Below are 13876 nucleotides of genomic sequence, written 5' to 3'. Positions count from 1 at the left end.
AATTATCTTTCTCAATGCTAGCAGAAAAATTTAATAGCTTAAAATTCATTTTGAGCATTATTGATCCAACTAAAGGCTGATTAATATCTTATCTCTATCATTTTTTGAGTGTGATTTTGTCCCTCAAACACACCATTAAGTTTTAAAAGTTAAATGCGCAAATAGTAGATAGATGATTTGTCATATTTTCAAACAACATAATAGTTTCAAAAAAATTTAAAAAAACACTGTTGACTAAAATGTTTGTATATATTATAGAAGTGAATGGTATTCTCAAGGATGGTTACCATTAATTTGAGATAAATATTGATATAAATCATGAAAAGATCGAATCTTTAAACTTTAATCATTGATTCCTTATGGTTTTCCTTTTATATAAAGTGATTATAATTTTAAAAAGCTCAAAAGTCAATCACCAGTCTTAAAATAACACTAATTAAGCAGCTACATAAATCTTTTTTGAAAGTCATTTAAATATATTAAGACTGATGAACAACAAATTTTAATGATTATTTTTGAGAAAATTCTAAATACTTTAAATCGCATTTTAGCTTGAAAAGAGGAAAAAAGGTGACTGTTTGGAAACTAAAAATGACAGACCGTCGACACTCTTATAATTACAAATATCGTCATCTTACCAAATCTCAGAACATTACAAAGATTAGAGTTCTGAATTACTTTTTTTTTAATTTCCTGGGAAACATAAATATTTCAAAAACCGTGTTTTTAAACATTATAATAAAAGACAGTATGAATACTTGATTATAATTTCGAAGTGGCCCTATTGTGTGGTGATTCCACCTACGGCACTTATTTTATTTCGAAATAAAATTAAATAAAAAAATATCAACTAAAAATAATTTTATTCATTTATTTTATAGAGAAAATAATAACCATTAAGAAGCAGACGAAAAACAACAAGATTCACTATACCTTTAAAAAAAGTGCTAGTTTTGTTTTGAGGAACCGATGAATTTAATCATTGGACCAAAAAAAAAAACCTTCACGAGAAATAATAACAGGAAGTTTTATGAAAATTTGAATTAACTTAAGCAGTTCAATAATATGAAACATTTTTTTTTTATTCTACTCGCTGTAAACATGAAATTTACGTAATTAGTTATCTTGTACGGAACTATGAAACAAGTTCAAATTAACAAAACGCAAATTATCTAATGGCGTATAAAATCTTCTGAATACTCAGAAAATGAAATGCATTCCTTTTTCAGGGACACGATTTAAATTTCCCTTTCTATCAAATATTTAAATACAATTAATATAGAGTTTTCATATTTGCAAATTTAAATCATGCACTGCATTTTTTGGCTAAGAGTTTTTATAATTATAGTGCATTATTACTAATTCAAAAATTAAGTTACAGAAATTATTTGTACAGCTACGCAAAAATAATTGAATTAATAGTACAATTACGATCATTCATCATTTGTTATAAATAAATATTATGCATGCAGTTTTGATCAAAAAGATTGTTTTAAATCAGTTCTTAATATGTGATAATTTAAGGAACTGTTCAAAATTAATTTATGCATTATTATTCATCAGAATGCATAGAAATTTTAAAAAAGAGCAAGAAAACTATTTCTATTCAACTTAATCTTAATTATGAATTAAAAATTGAAAATAATATTTTAAAATTTACAGTTTTTTTAGAAAATTCATCCTCTTGATATGATCGTAAATATTAAGGAGTATAACAACACTTATAACAAGAGCAAGAAACTAATTTAATATTTATGGAACACGATGACGTCATACGGCTGACATTATTACGAGTAGCATTTGAAATGAAAAATACGAGCTTACAGCTCGCCTGGAATCACAAACTTGCCATCAGAGTTTAATGCATCTTTCAATCAATTATAGCTTTTTTGTGCCCGTTAGAAATAGAAAATTAAATATCTAAAATCCAGCAAGGATAAATATTTAAGAGAATACATTACTTCCCTCATTATATTTTACTGGTTCAAATTTAATAATGATGCGAAAAGCACCCGTGAGAATGTTTTAAAAAGTATAAACAAATATTTGCAAAATAAATTTCATTAAATTGAATAAAAAATTCTTCGTTTAGTTGTGTTGTAAACTAATTTGCACTTATTTCTGATTTCACTCATATTTCTTTCATTTATACGGATATCGCGAGACATTAAGTAAGGCCACTGTTTCATACAAAATACTTTAGAACTAGTGTAAGCAAAACATTAATAAAAAAAGCAAGCAAATTGTATTATGATTTACACTAATACATATCATGTGATAAGAATGCACGAAGCAAAGAAGTACAAAAAATTTTAAACACAATGAAAAACTTCGATGCAATTACAAATTATTTCAAGGTGGCACTTAATTTAACCGTTTAAACAAAAGTAGGATTTTTGATAGAAACATAAAATAAATTTCAAATTTAAATTAAATTAATTATTTAGTTTGAAAATATAATTCAGTTTAGTAAAGAAATTTAAATATGCTATTACACACAAAAAATAAAGATAGGATAGATTAAATTAGTTCATAGAAATCCAATTATCAATATAATTTATTCAGAGTGATATTTTGTTTTTTGTACGTAACTTCAAAAAATAAATTAAATCTTGGTATTTATTTGTTTCAGAGAAGATATAGAAATCATTTTACGGAAACCCTTTTTTTAGGTATTAATAGGTACCAAATACCACCGCACCAGTTACAAATTTCTAGTTGTACTTAGTACCACAAAAAATCAAGCAATCACTGGAGTCGAGAAAAGTTTGGCAAGTTTTGCGTTAATCTAAAGCGGAAAAATAATGCTTTTTTCCTCAATAAATGAAAATTAATTTATGTATTCATTTAAAAATTGTTTTATTGTGCTTTTCATAAATTTTCCTTAAGTTTCTTAATGTATCGACTCTATTTATTCGCTTATTAAGAAATATGTTTCACAAGAAATTTGTTATTCGAAAGAAATTAAAAAATAAATTCGATATAAGATGTTTATACTTTCAGATTTAATGTCTCTTATTAGTTAAATACATATAATGAAAAATGTATATTGGTTGATAATATTATATATTCATTGATGATATTATTATATTTAACATTATACAAATTTGTTTATAAATCTATGTCTACTTTCATTGCTGTTTTTCTCTTTTATTAAGCTAAATTAGAGCAAAATTATTCTCAATATCCATACTATGCAAATTAAAAGGCAAGAAAATATTTATTTATTATTTTATTTAAAAAAAAAAAATTTACATTGTACTAATGACTTCCATTTTCTACACTTTCTAAAATAAATGAAGTTGCAAAAACAATACTGAAAGAAAACACAAATAATTAAGATCAAAAGGATAAAACTTCTTTGAAAAAAACGCGCTAAGAAGCAGCAGAAATTTCAGAAAAAAGTATCAATACAAGAAACAAATGAAATAAAATAAAAATATGACCACCGAAGCCGACGTCTTCAGGGGGTACCGGAGCCGGTAGCCATTAAAAACAAAACCATTTCTATTTGAGGGAGAAGCAAAAGCTTAAAATATCTCCCTCAGTACCCTCAGTTTAAGCTCCCTCAGTTTAAGCTTTTGCTTCTCCCTCAAATAGAAATGGTTTTGTTTTTAATGGCTACCGGCTCCGGTACCCCCTGAAGACGTCGGCTTCGGTGGTCATATTTTTATTTTATTTCATTTGTTTCTTGTATTGTTGCAAAAACAAGTAATAAATCATAATATTTAGGCTGCATTTGCCTTTAAGTCGTAAACAAAAAAGTCCAAAGTCATCCATGTAAGACATATACAGATAGAGTATTTTCACCAAGACAAAACATCCAAAAATAGAATCATCATATGGTTTATTTAGTCATGGAATCCTAAAGATGATAACTTTAGGCTCTCATGAAGAAAGCAATGGATTGTGTGGGAGATACTGAAAGAAGAAAGAGTAAAAAATAATTCTTTATCAATGATTTTCTCACTTTCGGATTTTGAGTGAATTCTGTAATTCTTTTTCTTTCAGTACTTGTAAGGTGTATAAGCCGAAATCCTTTACAGCGAAATATTGGAATACTATAAATATTGATTAATATTTAAAAAAAATATCTGAGTTTTAAAAGCAGCTGCAATATAAACTGTGCGGAAATATGATCCTCTATGACTCAGAGGATAAAGCGTTTGCTTTCCAATGGTTTGAACCGGGTTCGAATCTAAGCGATAACTATTTGATACGAATTCCGCATCCGACTTGCACCGAACACAGTGCAGATGTAAAATATTCTCAATAGTGGACGGTTCATGGGTTAGAGTCCCCCTGACATCATTCTAACTGTGGGATGTTTTCATTGTTTTCTTGCCAATGTAATGCAAATTCGGATTAGTTCAATCAAAAATTCCTCCAAGAAAGCAAATTTATCCAAATACTTAATTCAGGAGTTCCCTTGTCTTCTGGATTGGCACAAAATTAGAAGGCTAAGGGAGTTTAGCATTAATACTCCAGGGGATGGAGCGTTTGCCTTCCAATGAGATTCGGGATTCGAATCCCAGCAATAGTTGGTCAATATAAATTCCACACCCGGCTCGCACAGATCACAAAGCCGACGTCTCATCCTCAGTGGTAGACGGATCATGGATTGGAGTCTCCCTCACATCATACTATCTGTTTGAGGTTTTCGTGATTTTCCTTTCCGAGTAACGCAAATGCGGGTTATTTCCAACAAAAAAGTCGTCCACGAAGGCACGTTTCTGAGACTTCAGGTGTTTCCTTGTCTTCTGGATTGGGTTCAAAATAACAAGGCTTCAGATTCGAAGATTAGAGATCGTAAACTCAAGAATTTGGCTCGGTTGTTCAACGACGGTTATAAAATAAAACAAAATAAACTATGGAAATGTAAAGACAAAATGCCGGATTATCACAACATTATCTGTAACTAAATTTTTAAATACTAATAGCGAGAAATAAAAATGGCTTTCTAACTAGGTTATTTGTTATCTTTCATAAATATGAATATTTTAAGTTTTCTTATTTGTGAAAGACATATATATCATTTGCTTATTTGGTGCCAACATATTTTAGGCTTAAACACGTAGTCGGCAATACTTCTAAATTATTATTAATTATCATTTCAACTTATTTTTTTAAAAAAAATATTCAGTTACTGAATTTTTGCGAGGCATTTTGTTTACTCATCAAGTATTATGAAAGATTATAAAAAGTACATATCAAAAAAATGCATAAGATGCAGAAACCTGAAATTACAATAAAATTCGATAGGAAGGTTTATTTAAATAATAATCTAAAAACTTCTTTTTTGAAGAATTAAATGGAAATCATAGAATTTCTTTACACATAATATACACCTATAGTCGAACTTTTTCTATTTTTTCTTCATATTTTGATTCTTAACTTATAAAAACCAAACAATCTTGTGAAACTTAAAAATAAATTATTACATTTTAATAAAATTCTAAATCATACTCACACAGCTTTCTTAATCCACTTAAACATGATTGAATTCTTTCAAATTGAAGATTAAAATTCTTCTCAAAATGAAAATTTTTTAAGAGAATTCACAGTTTCAATATCAAAGAAATTTATGGAACACAGAGTTTAGTTGTTTATTGCTTCTTTAACATGACGTCATTAAATAAAAAATAGCATCAAGCTGACATAAAATGATGATGTGCACCCATTAAAAATATTTAATTATTTTTTTGAACATTACTTCAATATTGAATTGAGTACTTTTCCCGATTCTTCGTTTTCAACTTTGCGAAGATTTTGTGCATATAGGATGTAAACAAAACACTTCAAAAAAATTTAATAATAAAAAAAAACATTATAATTTTTTAACGTTATAATTTTTTTATTAAAATTTCGGTCACAGATACAATTTCTGGAAAACGCTAAATTGAAAACTAAAATGATACAGTTACGACAAAAAAGGAATTGACTGGGTACCTAACAACAAGTGTAAAGATTTTTTTTTCTTTCACTCTTTCTGCCAAATTGAACTTTATCCCTCAAGGCACTATGTGTGAAATAGAGGTAGTTTCAGGACTAAGTGCTGATTTAAACTTCTGATATTTTTGAAGAATAGAAAAACTAGACAACAGAATAGAAGGATAGACCCACTGGAGCAAGAAAGCGGGGAAGGCTGCGGTTGAGCTGGGCTGACTCAGTGGAGTCTGATTTTCTCACAATTAATGAAAAGAATTGGAGATCAAAGGTGAATCAGGAGTCGTCATGGAGAAATCTTCAGAGGAAGGCATTGGCTCACATTGGGCAGTCTGGCCAACTATGAATACCGCTCTGTATTATGAGAAATAAGGTGTACTATAATATCTCTGGTAATAGCAAATTTTAAAGTATCGATGAATTTTTCACGTATTTTTCTTCCACTATTTGCTGGATATTTCACTTTTTTAGAGATTTTTGGTTATTTTGATATAATTTAAAAATACTGAAATAAATGAGAAGCTAGTAACGACAGTCATTGGCTTAATAGAGAAAATAAGATTGCATTAAGACAGTAAGATTTGCTAAAGCATACAAAAACGAAAGACTGGATTCGGTGATCTGATCTATAACATCGGGTGACGAAAATGTTCTCGTGAAATATTTACTTAAAAACTGATAAAAAAATTTTATTAACTTAAACAGGTTGATACAATAAGAGTAGATTTGAGTTGTGACTTGATATGTTTCTTGTTTACTATTATACTAATTACTAATGCGAATAGACTATTCAAGCTCCCCATGAGATATGATTCAATAGAGAATACGACACCAACCTACTATTGCGAATTTCGTAAAGAAAGTGGTAAATGCCATATAAAACAAAATTGACAATCTTTGCTTTAAAACCTATTGATATAGTTAATGCGGAACTATTTCTGTGTAATAGATATATTACAGTTTCACACAGATGATACATCCTTTGGAAGAACTTTTACGGAGCATCATGAAATTTGTCACAAAGTAACCGCTGTTTTTAATAATTTTTGTCTTTATTCATAACTTTCACCGTAGAAAATATTATTATAGCTATATTAGTATAGTAATTTAAAGTTTGCCTACAAGCTTAAGGAAAATATTACTTTTGTTCTAAAGATAGTTTAAAATCAACCCTTCATGACTGCTAATATATATCTAATTCAAAATTGTAAAAAAAATGAAACTGTACAAAGTTCATTTATACTTTAGTATTTGCAAATTAACTTCAAAATAAATTTTACAGTAAGGAAATATATCTTATTCATTAATATAACCTGAGTCATTAAATAATTAGTATAAAATTATATATATATATATAAACTTACAGCTTCTTTAGAAAGTTCATCATCTTGATTTTTTTTTTAAAGATCGAAATTATTAAAAGTGCTAATAACAAGAGCAATTGACTTGATTAATATTTTTAGAACACGGTGACGTCATAGCTCTATCAGTAATAGCGTAAAGCATCGGGAACAAAACTTAGCTTATTGCTCAGATAGAATCAAAATTTACCTATGAGCTCAAAGTACATTTTAATTCTTTAAAATTCCTTTTCTCATCAGAAAAATGTATAAAATCGAAAAATATATATGAAATATCAATTTAAATCGAGCTGAAATAAGTATTGAAGGCAACAAATTTATTTTTCTCATTAAATCTTAGTTGCTAAATTTATAAATCATACAAAAGGCACCTTAAATGTGCGATTAATTTAATTTAAATTTTTAGAAATAGATTTTTGCGTAAAACAGTTTATTTAGATTAGACTAGGCAAAAAGTATTTTATAATCCAATATGTTGTTTTAAAACACATGGAAATGAAAGACATAGAAAAATCTTTTTTCCTGCAAGGTTAACTAATAAAACCACTTATAAACTTCAATTCTAATGTATTATTATATAATAACACACAATGTATCATAATATACCAAATTCCAGTAATAACTGCGAGATAAAATTTGAAAGCATATGACAAAATACATTTCAGAAACAAAAATGCTTGTTTTGTTGCGAAAATCTTAAGTTTAGTGTATAAACTACATGCATATGCGGGATACTTTACGCGCAATGAAGCAAAAAATAACACTTCTCCTTTGTATATCTTTTGCCATTATGTTTTAATTTTCACGAAACAATTTTATCGGTTCAAAGAGTTAAATTCAAATATGCTTATTAATTAGTGATAACTATATTATTATTTCCAGAATTGAACTCAAAAATTTGCATTCACTTTACTGTAAATTTCACTTTTTGAATTTAATAATTTCTCAGGAACTTTTTTTATTGAAAATCGAAAAGCGTTTGGACCAAATTATAAAACTTATTTATGCAAAGATAATGCTATGTAAATGATAATTTTTATCGATTATTTTTATTATTAATTTATAAATTATTTGTTTAAAATTATTTTTATTTATTATTTTAGTTAATAATTTTTAAAAAAAACTGAGTGTAATGCGCTCAATTATTGCAGCACTTTTAAAAATAAATTTTCCGATGAAAAAAATCAAAAATTTTTAAGAAATCAGAATTATAGTTTTGGTACAATTTTTCAAAAGTTATTTTGGATAATTTATGAGTTACAGCTGTTTCTCTTCTTAAACAAATGTAATAAACTACATAAATAAAGTAATTAAATTTTTCTCTTGCAGTTTAATTGAAATAGTAAATTTATTTTCACACTGAGTTTTTGTGTAAACGGATTTTTAAATTTCAAAAATAAAAACGAACGGATTTCAAGCAAAAGGGAAGTTCCCAAGACGTAACAAAATGCGAAAAAAATGACATTAACTATAAGATACTGAAACTTTCGACGGTGTCTTCGCTTAATTATTGATATCAATTTACTACTACCGTTCATTTATTAATTATCGGAAAATTGTATCAGTTGTAATGCATTCTGAAAAAGTAACTTTCTTGTTCTAATTTCATATAGTTAGTACTAATTCAATAGCATATATGAAATCAGTCCTTTGAAATATTCAATTTGTCACTAAGTAGATGGAAATCCTATAATTACCAAAAATTTTATGCAGAGTAATATTTTGTTTTCTGAGCAAATATTCTTAAAAAAAATTAAAAGTTGGCACTATTCCGTTTTGAAGAAGAATCAAAAATATTTTACGGATGCCCTTTTTTAAGGTATTAATAGGTACCTAAAACCACAACACCAGTTAAAAAATTTCCTGTTGTACTTAGTACCACAATAAATCGAACATCATTGGTGTCGTGAAAAATTTGACTGTAAATAATGTTTTTTTCTTGAATAAAATGAAAATTAATTGACATGTTTATGTAAACAAGTTTTATTTTCCTTCCTATAAATTATTTTTAATTTTCTAAAAATATCGACTCTATTTTTTCGCTTATTCAGAAATTTATTTCACAAGAAATTTGTTATTCGAAGGAAATTAAGAAATAAATTAGATATAAGGTATTAATGGAAACAATACTTTTAAGAACGTATTTGAAATTTAAGATTTAGTAATTATAATTAGTTAAATACATCATACTTACCATGAAAACTTTTTACTGGTTGATATGATAATATTTTGACTGTTGATATCATTTTATTTAACATTTTATAATTTTGTTTGTAAAAAAAACTACGGCTACTTTCATTGTTGTTCTTTGCTAAGAAAGTTAGTTATCTATATTAGCGTAAAATTATTCTATATCCATATTATGCAAGTTTAAAGATTGAAAAATATTTATTTCTTAATTATTCTTAAAAAAAAGAAATTTACAGTGCATTAATGGCCTCCATTTTCTACACTTTCTGAAATAAAAAAAGTTGCAAAATGAATTAATAAAACATATTTAGATTGCATTTGCCATCAAGTCATAAAAAAAAGTCCAAAACAATTAATGTAAGACATATACTTTAATAAGCTTCCTGTAGGAAATGCGCAGATGGAACATTGCAGATAACATCCAAAAATAGTCATTATATGGTTTAGTTAGTCATGGAATCCTAAAGATGATAAGTTTAGGCTCTCATGAAGAAAACAATGGATTGTGTGGGACACTGAAAGAAGAAGGATTAAAAAATAACTATCACTCGTCACTTCGGATTTTGAGTGAATTCTGTAATTCTCTTTCTTTCAGTACTTGTAAGGTATTTAAGCCAAAGTTCTTTTCCGCAATACATTGGAACAATATAAGCATGATAAATTTTATGCACTCTTTAAACAAATATCAGGATATGGAAATGTTGATCCGTGATGGCTCAGGGGATAGAGCGTGTGCCTTTCCAATGAGGTGATCCAGGTTCGAATCCCAGCGATGACTGATCGATATGGATTCCGCATCCGGCTTTCACCGTTCACAGTTTGTTACAGTCTAATTGCAGTCAGGCTAATCGTTGGAGGTTTTCGTGGTTTTCCTCTCCGTGTAAGGCAAATGCGGGTTTGTTCCATCAAAAAGTCCTCCGGTAAGGAAAATTTCTCAAAGGATCCTGAAATTCCTTTGTTTTCTGGACTGGATTTAAAATTACAAATTAAACATTTGTGTTGATAGAGTTGAAAATGGGTGGAAGAACTACGGAGCTGAACATTGGTTGTCGTAAACCCCCAAAAATTGGGCCAGCTGATTAACGTCAGTTATAAAATAAAATAAAATATGGAAATGCAAAGACAAAATGGCAGAAGATCAGAAAATTGTGATTTACGGAATTTTTAAATACTATAAGCAAGGAAATAAAAGTTGCTTTTACACCAGGTTCGTTGACGTCTTTAATAAATATGAACATTTTACATTTTCTTATTTGGTACTAACATATTTTAAACATAGAGACGTAGTTGGCAATACTTCCAAAGCGTAAGTTCATTAGTATTTAAACTTATTTTTCTCAAAAAACGAATTATTAAGTTAAATATTATTAAGTTATTGCGTTTATGCATAAAAATTTTCTCTACTCATCGAGTATTATAAAAGAACGTAAAAATTAAATAACAAAAAAAAAATGAGTAAGATGCATAAATCTTAAATTACAGTAAAATCCGATAGGAAGTTATGTTCAAATAAAAACCTAAAATATTTTTTGTGAATAATTAAATAGAAATCATAGAATTTCTTTGCACTTAATATACTCATATTGTCCGTTTTTTTTTTCTATTTTCCTTCATTTTCCGATTCGCAACTTCCACGTCAGATTAACCGTGTTTTTTGCAATGACGGATTTTATATGTTAAAAAAATCAAAAAAATTCAATACAATAAGCAACTTATAAACTAAATAAAGCAAAATTTCTAAGTGCATCACAGCGGATAAATTATCATTTTGATTTAACGTAACAGAACAGATTTTTCTATTTAATATTTAACGTAATTTTTAATAACCTTTTAATACACCTTTTCACTAAGCTTAAGATTCCTTAGAATCTTTGTTATTATCTAATACGGAATAGAATAAAATCTTTACTTTTCCGTTAGCCGGGAGCAGGGAAATTCAACTACATAGTTTTTTTTATTTTATTTTATTTTAATGCATTTCATTTTTAGACGTTAAAAATAAATGAAATAAAATAAATTATGTTGTGAAAGTCTACATTTTTTGACGGCTTCTGCTTGCGCCCTTATTAATCAATAAATATCAATTATCTTCTAAAACTTTTAAAATGAAATTTATATATATTTTAATAAAATTTTTATATGTACTCACACAGCTTTCTTCATCCACTTAAACATGTCTGATTTCTCTCAAATTGAGGATTAAAATTCTTCTCAATATGAAAATCTTTTGAGATTATTCGAATTTTTAATAATAAATTTATCGAACACCGAGTTTAGTTGTTTATTGCTTCTTTAATATGACGTCATTATATAGAAATTAGCAGCACGCTGCTAAAAAATACTGATGTCTACCCGTTGAAAATATTATTTTGAACATTATTTTAATATTGAATTGGGTATACTATAGCCTCCGCACAGATCGCGCTATTCCTACTAAATTTAACTAGTAAACAGCATTTTCTGCGAACTTGATTTCTAGTAACAAGTAAAAGCATCAAACGAAATGTCTTGTTATAAGTCGCTACTCGCCAGGTTGGAATTGTATTAGTCTAGTTCCTTTGGAAATAATTTATATTGTTGTTTTACCGAAGTTTATGAATTTAGTAAGAATATTTAAAACTCAGTTTATTAATTAAACTAAAAGGTAAATGTTATTCCTCGTAAGTGGAAGTAGTTGTGCTTTTTTCATACTATACCCAATTGAGTACCTTTATGTTTCTTCGTTTTCAAATATGTGAAAAATGTGTGGAAGCGAAAACATTATGGTTGTCTAATGACCATTGTCACATATCCATAAGAAATTGGATATGTTTTCTCTATTTCAAAATTATAAATTATATTTATTTTAACTATACAATTTAGTCAATAGAAGTTAAATGATATTTTTAAATAGTGAGAGGTACGTAGAGCAAAGACTCTTGAATCGTATGCCACAGCTTTAAAGAAATTGTGTATATCCATTGTAAATAAATGTTTTGATTTCAAAGTTTTTAACTTTTTAATGATTTTTGAGAAATCTTTTATTTTCACTTACGTAAATTTGATATTTTTTTCACGGGAGCATGCGCAAATACTTGAACTATTCCTTGCGGGAACGTACGTACGATAACGTAGATTTGAGAAATTCAGTAAAAAACTCCATTTTTTAATGTCTTATTTAAGAAACATTCTAATTTACACTATTTTTTTTTAACAAAAAAGTGTACTTTTCTTTTAATAATTATAGATGTTATTGTGAAAGACAGAAATTGGTGGTTGTTGACTTCCATCGATGAATGTTGGTAAAAGTCCGAAATCTATACTAGGTCTATTCAACGACACTCCCCTGTATACCCTACATCTACACTTTTTAAGGTCAAATGCTACTACTGCCCGGTATACATTTATCCTGTACACCGAACACTGATTTTTCTCCTAATCTAATAAAATATCGAATAAATATAATAATATCAAAGAATAAATTAATATAAAATTGGATATAACAAATATTTCGGACATTCACCAAAATGACTATGTGATTGTTGACATTCACCGGTGAAAGTCGACATTCTCTTTGGTCTTTCGCGGTAACATGCATGCAAAGTTCTTTTGAGGTTTTACTATTATTTGACATTTCCAATCGCAACATTTTTTTTAATCTTAAATCTAATAACTTCAAATAATATTTTTTTATTTAGTTAGTTAAAGAAAATGAAATTTAATGAAGACATCAAGATTTACCGATGCATGAAGAAAAAAAGGTACTATGTTTGGTGAAGTGATGTGTTTTATTCATGTGAAGAAACAAAATTCACGCGAATTACTTACTGAAATGTTCGTAAAAACTCTTTAAAACTAAAAATAACTTAAACTGGTTGTTATTAGGAAATTTTTCCTTTGCTTCCGATTAATTGTAAGCATGAAAGATGTTATATTTGATATTCTTGCACGGAACTTATAAAAAAATAAGTTAGGCTTAAGAAAAGTGATTTGATTAACCGTGATTAAAATTTGAAAAGTATTCGGAAAAGGAAATGTACTGCTTTTTATTTCTACACAATTTAATTTTCCGCTGTTAACAAATCCTTCATATAGAGTAATTCATTTGGGAATTTCAAAAAGATTATATTTTTTATTGGAGTTTGCAAAGCATTGCGCATTTTTTTAAAGAATTTTCAATAGTGTTATAAGGAATTTTTATCTATATTCCAAGTTTTTGTGATAGAAAGTATTAATACAGCTACATTAGTAACCAGAATGGGTAATACAATTACGTGCATACATTATATTTTGCGTTGCATATTGTATTATTTATATGAAATAGATGCGTTTCATATCGCATTTTTATAAAAATATTATTTATATGAGGTAAGCATTTTTGGTCCAAAGATTGTTTAAAA

Source organism: Parasteatoda tepidariorum, chromosome 4 (genome assembly GCF_982258835.1).
Source record: "Parasteatoda tepidariorum strain Cologne lab strain chromosome 4, Ptep-v5.0, whole genome shotgun sequence".
NCBI lineage: Eukaryota > Metazoa > Arthropoda > Arachnida > Araneae > Theridiidae > Parasteatoda > Parasteatoda tepidariorum.
This window is presented reverse-complemented; position numbering follows the sequence as displayed.